This window comes from Engraulis encrasicolus, chromosome 11 (assembly GCF_034702125.1).
Source record: "Engraulis encrasicolus isolate BLACKSEA-1 chromosome 11, IST_EnEncr_1.0, whole genome shotgun sequence".
NCBI classification, from domain to species: Eukaryota; Metazoa; Chordata; class Actinopteri; order Clupeiformes; family Engraulidae; genus Engraulis; species Engraulis encrasicolus.
The window spans coordinates 23,388,343-23,395,842 of record NC_085867.1 but is presented as its reverse complement, the minus strand read 5'-3'; the positions used below and the strand labels follow the sequence as shown (position 1 = coordinate 23,395,842).

The window sequence follows — 7,500 nt, the reverse complement described above, 5'->3', positions numbered from 1 at the left end:
AGATGAATCTGGATACACTGCCTAGTGTTGAGCTGAATCTGGATACACTGCCTAGTGTTGAGCTGAATCTGGATACACTGCCTAGTGTTGAGCTGAATCAGGATACACTGCCTAGTGTTGAACTGAATCTGGATACACTGTCTAGTGTTGAGCTGAACCTGGATACACTGTCTAGTTGATGTATGACGTTCATTATGTCTCACTGTTATAGTAACAATTAAAGGGACACTGTGCAGGAAATGGTCAAAAAAGGTACTGCAACTATGCTGCTCATTGAAACTGGGCTGCCTATTGCCAAATTTGATCTTTACATGAAAGTCTACTAAGTAATAAACAAATATTTCCTAGTATGGTCCAAGTATAGTCATTTTTGCAGCTAAAAATAGCTATTTTTGGAAATTCAAAATGGCGGACCATGGAGAAGATCCCCTTTTTCATGTATGGAAAGTGCAATTTTTCCGGTCATAATGAATCCGGTCATAATGAATAAGTATTCATGAAAAAGGTAACATAAGTGAATGGGCAGCATGAACTCTGGAAATAAACAACTAAAAATCTCACACAGTGTCCCTATAAGTTTTTCATCTTTTACCTGACATGTTTCATCTTTCACCTGACGTGTTTCATCTTTTACCTGACATGTTCCGACCGTATAGCAGTCACCCTCTGATGGAGACGCAAGCTGTAATAAACATGTAACAAAGCTTTTACATGTCTGAAGTATAAGAAAACTTAAATGTACACTGTCTAGTGTTGAGCTGAATCTGGATACACTGTCTAGACTAGTGTTGTATACAGTAGCTTTTAGAGCAAGGCAAGACAAAAGGAATTGTTAAAATGAATGTGTGATCAACATCGATTAGCTGTCTCGTGCTGCCAGTAGTGGTAGATCACTGTGTGACTACCACTTACATGGTAGTAGGAGTTGGTTGGGCTTGACGTGCCGGGGCAGCTTGTACACAACCCTAAACCTGCCTGGTCTCATGTGGTGTGAGTCTTTAATCCATTACCTGAGGGCAATAGGATTGGGGAAGAGGACTAACAAACCAACTCCACCCCTCCCACATATGGCCAGTTATGGTCAGTGGTTTGACATAAGGCTAGCAACCTTATTCTGTAAAAAACATTCTATACTACGGAAACGGCAACAAAGCACACCTCAAGATCTGACTGTGAAGACCTACTGGAGCATCAAGCTCTTACGACGGCTTCCAATGAAAGCTCACGAGAAGTTGGTGGCATGAAAAAGTGGGTCCTGAGCACCAAAACCAAACTTAAGTTTGGCTTCTGGAATGTTCAAACCATGTTTGAAGCTGGGAAGTAAGCACAGATCACTAGTGAAATGAGACGTTACAACCTTAAAGGTCCCATGGCATGAAATCTTCACTTAATAAGGTTTTTAGACCTTAAAATGAGTTCCTGTGGCCTCCTTAAGTCACCCCAGGGGTTAACATTTTCATAAGGTGTTTACTGAGCTGTCCTGCATTCGGTCAAGATTTGAAAAAAGGCGCGTCCAGGTGGCGCGCTGATTGGGCCTTCCCTTCTCTACGTAGCAGAGGGAAAAATGATCAACGCCCTGTTTCTGGGATCCACCAATAGAGCTAGACACTGTTTCCATTGCCCGCCCATCACATCAGCAGAGAAGAGCAAGTTCAACAGACAAGAAAAATGGCGGCGCCTAAGCAACTGAAACATGGAGGATGTGATAATATGGGGAAAAGCCTGTTTTCACTGCATATGGGAGAGCCCCTGAAGACACAGTGGCTTGGTTTTATTTACCCAAATAATTTGCCAACGAAACTACCGAAGGCGTTGTTTGTGGGAAGCATTTTCGGGACGAGTGTTTCCACAATTTGGGACAGTACAGGGCCAGGTTCGCACAGCATGACATGGATCCGTACCAGGTCTCCCTGCGGGATCCGCAAGCTCCGAACAAGTAAGTGAATGGATTATAAATAGTGTTAATGACCAGATTACTTCATTTTGCTATGCTATGGGTGCCACCCATTAGCGTTGCAATAGCTATCTTGGCTATGTGCAGCTAGCACGAACAATTTCCTGGATGGTACTCTGCGCTACAAACACACCAAAAGCAAGCATTACGCTCTGATCAACTGAGTTTAGTCTGACTGTGAAGTATAACGTTCCCGGTGTAAATTTAAACACATGACCAGACTTAATTTTGCTATGCTACGCGGGTGTCACCCATTATAAAGGCTATCTTGGCTATGTGCAGCTAGCACGAACAATTTCCTGAACCATGGTACTGGTACTCTGCCCTACAAACACACCAAAAGCAAGCATTACGCTCTGATCAACTGAGTTTAGTCTGGAAAATGACTGTGAAGTATAACATTAACACCCGGTGTAATCTCTGCTCTGACCTCGAAACCATAAATTAATGTAGCTTTCGTTCACTTTTCAAGAGGGACATGCACATTTTTGAACCATTTTGGCTACCGCTGGGAAATTACTCCATTGCTATCAGGATGTTTCCATCAACAGTTGTCATTGAGTGTAAGAAGACACCGTGAATTGTTGTCGTTTTGCTATCGTGGAATCGCAATGCCTAAAGTACTGTATTTTTTAACCAGATTATTATTTTCATGATGCATGTGTAAGCTAACTACTGTATCGTAAGGGTTTTTGCACACTGTTGTTACGCGATGGGGTGTCATGGCTATGTGCCTGGTTTGAGTGTTTACAGTAGCAACGTAACTTGCTGGCTACCCTTGACACCCTCCTTGGCTTGCTTGTAGCACAGTTTTGAGCAGTCAGTCTTGGCTCGTCACGTCGTCAGTTTATCAAATGCTCGGATTTCGAACCACGAGATGTGTTATCTGCGTCTCGTTGAGTTTACCCATAGAACTAATACAATGTATTTATTCTATGGAGTTTACCAATACCCTTAGCCAGGTTCAAACTCGACTGCCGTGTGTCCGATTTTGACGTCAGGGTGCACACTTAAAAGAGAATCGCAACTGTGAATATCCCTGCTCGCAACCACCGACACATGACACAATGCCTAATGGCAGTTGTTGTGAATGTATAAGCTTACAATCACTAACACCCAGTGCTGTTACATCAGTGTTAGTGAGTGCATGCAGACACTCGCTGATAGCAATAGGGCCTATGTGTTGTAGTTGTCAGTACTACATTCATTTACCCACTACCCTCTTATAACGTGTGAAATAACCTAATAGTTATCATAATGTTATACCATGGATTCCTCCTATTTCCTTTGTGTGTCCACTTGAAATTGTGAACAAAGCTGGTTACTGGGGCAGTAATGCAAACATGTGTGCTTTCGTTTAGAAGACTCACTCTTTTGTCCCTCACAATGTCTTCTAACTATGCAGAACATGATGTGGCATAATGGGTGGGTGGGTGCATATTAGTGCATTGGGTATTTCTGAATCTCATTGAGTGTTGTTGTCTTCACAGGCCACCACAATAAGTGTACACGTTCAGACATATGGTTCATGGATGCTGCCTGCCAGACAGACTGCATTGCCACCTGGACTACAGCCACATCACTTATCCTTGAAGACATTGCTGCCCCAGCCATGGAGTAAATGTATGTAGCCTACTGTATTTACAACGTAGCTACTGTTGTGTAGCTTCAAAACGGTTCATTCATTTTTTCCCTTGGTTGTGTGATGATTAGTCATTCCACTATGTAAGCCTAAGTTACAGGTCAAAACATTTAGCAGGTAATAAAACTGTATCAGGGTATGGTGCAGTCATTGATTGGAGTAATATGACAACACTATGCAGGTCTACTGAGCCACATCAGAAATTACACTGAAATACCCGGGGAAGATGACGGCATCTTATAGGCCTACAACATTTTGGTTTACTGACCAGTGAAAAATGCAGATTAGAGAGACTGCGCAAGTTTTTTTCCTCAAGCCATCCGCTTTTTAAATTATTAAAAAAAAAACATGTGACTAATAACATTTTGAAGTGTTTCCATGCCATTTCTGCCTGTTCTGACTCACTTGTCTTTGAGTTTGAGAGCCTTATTGTGGATCATTGTTGATCATTGGATCATTGTGGATCATCAAGTTGTGTGCTTTAAATGGCAAGAAACACCTACCATCATATGTTCTCTCCACTAACTCCTGTCCTTCCTTGTGTTGCTTGTGGCCTTGAGATGACATTGCAAGATACATAATGTTGAATGGGGGAAAGTCCCACAAAAGTTGTTGTGCCTAGGCTGACTGCATATAACAGGGAAACTGAATTATTTTCTCCACGGATGGTGGGAATCAGGCCACAAGCACAAGTAGTGGACATGAGTTTGGATAATGGCGTGGATCCCTTCACTAGGCCCCCTGAAAACTTCTGTTGTGAATGATATTTCTATATTTGCTTTACCATAAAATGTATAATCTGTTCACAAATTGTCTGTTGTACTTACAGATGGCTCTCCTCTACAATGAAAATTCAAACGAACAACCGGCCCTATGACTACCTGCAGGAGGTGTACCTTTCTTCAAAATTGCCAAGACCAAGAAGGGATAGTGCATCAACCATCAAAAGATTAAGCCAACCTTTTGGTAAGTTTTCAAAAGAATGCATTCAATTCAACTCAATTTGACATAACATTTTTTATTGGCGTTACTTCAATAGCACATTAAGTCTACAAAATAGGAGAATTAGAATTCTAAACAATATGTGTGCTTTTTTCTGTATGTTTTGTGTGAAAAGGTTATGTTCATGTTCGTGGAACTCATTCTGGACAAGGTCTTTGGGAACCCTGCAAAGCAGACTGAGGCAATGTTGGCGTTGGTGCAGTTCACAGACGAGCCAGCCAGATGAAGAGGTCACAGCAAGCCTTGTGTTGAGGTTCATGCGTACTGCAGTCTGAATCCCCGGTGTAGTGTCCTTCGTCATCAAGGAACTCAGCATGGATATGCACGACAACACGGGAATCACTGTTGGACTTGAAGCAGCTGGAAAAAAAGAAAAGACAGTTGCAGAGATTGTTATTGCCGTCATTCTTTCACTACAATATTTGTCTTCAATAAATATGTTCCTATGGAATACTATTGATGCTGTTGTAAATAAATGTTCACACTGCCTTTACATTGTCTGCATAATTGAATTAACAGCCCATGTGGGGGTGGGTGATCCTGCTATACAAGTTGTTACTCACTAAATTAAATCAAGTGTGCATCTCCTATTATAATGATCTGATAAAGATTAGAGATGGTAAAAGTTTCATCTTATTCACAGGTAGGCCCTACCTCTTTCTGAGGGCATTGACCACTGTATCAGTTTCCACACTAGCACCCACGCTTATTTTTTTTAATATTTTTTTTAAAAGGCAGTTCTATGATCGTGATAGGTTTCTCGGGTAAACATGAGATAAGGCAGACACACATTTCACAATGGAAACACTTTGGTGGCAACTCCTGGGTAAATGTGATGTCAACAGGTAAGCTGGATCATTTCACAAATGTATACAAGCGAGAATACATGGAAAAGGGAAGGCTGACTATTCCGGTGCAGACATCAATGCACATATTTCCCCCAAACAGACTGGTCAACAGTGTACAGGTACTGTGGTGTGATCAAATGCGGGAAGCACAATGATAGACCTCCTTGGGGAAGCATCTCCGATACAAAACGATGTTTGAAGGGGGTAAAAACAAGTCTTGGGTTCTGAAAATTACCCGCCTCGTTCATTAATAACACATTTATTTTACACTTGTAGCATCGTACCATAAATGAAGGACGTAGCATTAATGTACAGAACTAGTTCAACATGCTTTCCACACTGAGAAAGTTGCTAGGTTTCGAGACAGTGGAGTCGCGATGCCAGCAACGTACACACATAGCAAATGAGGTTGTGTAGAGTAGACTAATTATATGTAGGGCCTACTGTAAGTAAAAGAAGAATATTGTTTTTGATGTTCACTTGCAAGGTATTCTTCGCATGGTGAATACACTCGTTGCTGCTATAATAACCACCCAGTCACTGGCTACAACAGGGCTTTCAGACCTACCAAAAAATGCAAATTCCAGCCATAATATCTCAAACTCACCCTTCGGAGACGTCCTGCGCTGAAGTCCATGAGCAGGTAGCTCTCTACATGTTTCATCTTCGGGTCAAATGCGTCAATTCCCCCTGTTGCTTGACGTGCCGTTGTGAAGAGCTACAGCTACCAGTTAGCAGCTAACAAACAAACACAGCTTCGTCGCCACCACCCACATGAGCTTGGTCCCGCCCCCACCCCCCTTGGGACACACCTCTCCCCTCCCTCCCACGCCTCCCTCCAAACTGACGCACTGGAGAAAGCGCTCAAATGAGTCCTTCTTCTAAGAGGCCAAAATGGCGTGTTTCAGCTTTATACTGAGAAAGCCTGCGGATATAACATCCTGACACCCCCGCAAGCCAATACAAAGCACCACAGGACCATGCCATGGGACCTTTAACATCCTTGAAATAAGCGAAGCGAGATGGACCGATTCAGGATCAATCAAAACCAATACTGGCGAAACAGTCCTATACCCTGGGCGAGATGATAATCAACATCATGAAGGAGTAGCCATCATCCTCCAGGCAGGCATAGAGAAATCGCTCATTGAATGGAAACCTGTCAACAATAGAATAGTAAAAGCCAGATTCAAAGGACAGCACAATAACCTTACAGTCATTCAATGCTACTCACCCACTAACGACGCTAAAGATGAAGAAAAAGACCTCTTCTACAACATCCTACAGTCTGAAGTCCAGAAAACACCTGCCCAGGATCTCCTCCTAATAAGTGGTGACCTGAACGCAAAAGTAGGCAGCGAAAATAACAACTACGAGAGGGCTATGGGCAGACACGGCTGTGGAGTAATGAACAACAATGGGGAGCGGCTAGCTACATTCTGTCTATCCAACAACCTGGCTATTGGTGGTACCCTTTTTCCTCACAAGAACATACACAAATTGACATGGCTCTCACCAAATGGGAAGGACCAGAACCAGATTGACCACCTGATGATTAATTGTAAATGGAGAAGCTCTTTAAGAGATGTCAAAGTGAGAAGAGGAGCGGATGTGTCCAGTGACCATCACCTAGTAACCGCAGACATCAAACTGAAGTTAAGAAAAGCAGGAACGACACCCAAAGGGCCCCCAAGATTCGATGTGTGCAGGCTGAAAGACCCATTCATAAGGAAGAAATTCACATTACAAATCAGGAATAGATACCAAGCCCTCTCTAGCACAGAAAAGAATGATGATAGGGAAACTGATGTCAACCAACATTGGGAAAGTATAGTTGAAATCGTTAAAGAAACAAGCAAGAAAATTATTGGACACAGAAAGAAGCAACGTAAAGAATGGATCAGCAATGAATCGTGGAAGACTATTGAAGAAAGAAGAAACTTGAAATCTAAAATAAACAATGCTAAATCATCCAGGATAAAACTAGATCTACAAGCCCAATACCGCAATACCAACAAAAAAGTTAAAAGGCTAGTAAGGAGAGACAAAAGAAT

General features: G+C 42.3%; 1 protein-coding gene and 2 long non-coding RNA genes across 4 annotated transcripts in view; 2 read left to right on the top strand and 1 right to left on the bottom strand.

Annotated features, from left to right (window-relative positions):
- Positions 1 to 7,500, top strand: part of LOC134458104 (adenosine receptor A2a-like) — a 26,344-nt gene that overhangs the window by 10,451 nt on the left and 8,393 nt on the right. The gene's annotated exons all lie outside the window — the stretch shown is intronic.
- LOC134458106 (uncharacterized) lies at positions 1,412 to 4,811 on the top strand. Of its 2 annotated transcripts, XR_010036530.1 has the most exons (4): positions 1,412 to 1,936; positions 3,445 to 3,577; positions 4,426 to 4,562; positions 4,714 to 4,811. It is a non-coding gene; the product is annotated as an uncharacterized LOC134458106 (long non-coding RNA). The 2 variants fall into 2 exon arrangements; XR_010036529.1 differs by lacking the exon at positions 1,412 to 1,936 and having other exon boundaries at positions 3,149 to 3,577.
- LOC134458105 (uncharacterized) lies at positions 4,595 to 6,206 on the bottom strand. Its single transcript, XR_010036528.1, has 2 exons — positions 6,054 to 6,206; positions 4,595 to 4,958 (listed from the first exon to the last, which is right to left on the bottom strand). It is a non-coding gene; the product is annotated as an uncharacterized LOC134458105 (long non-coding RNA).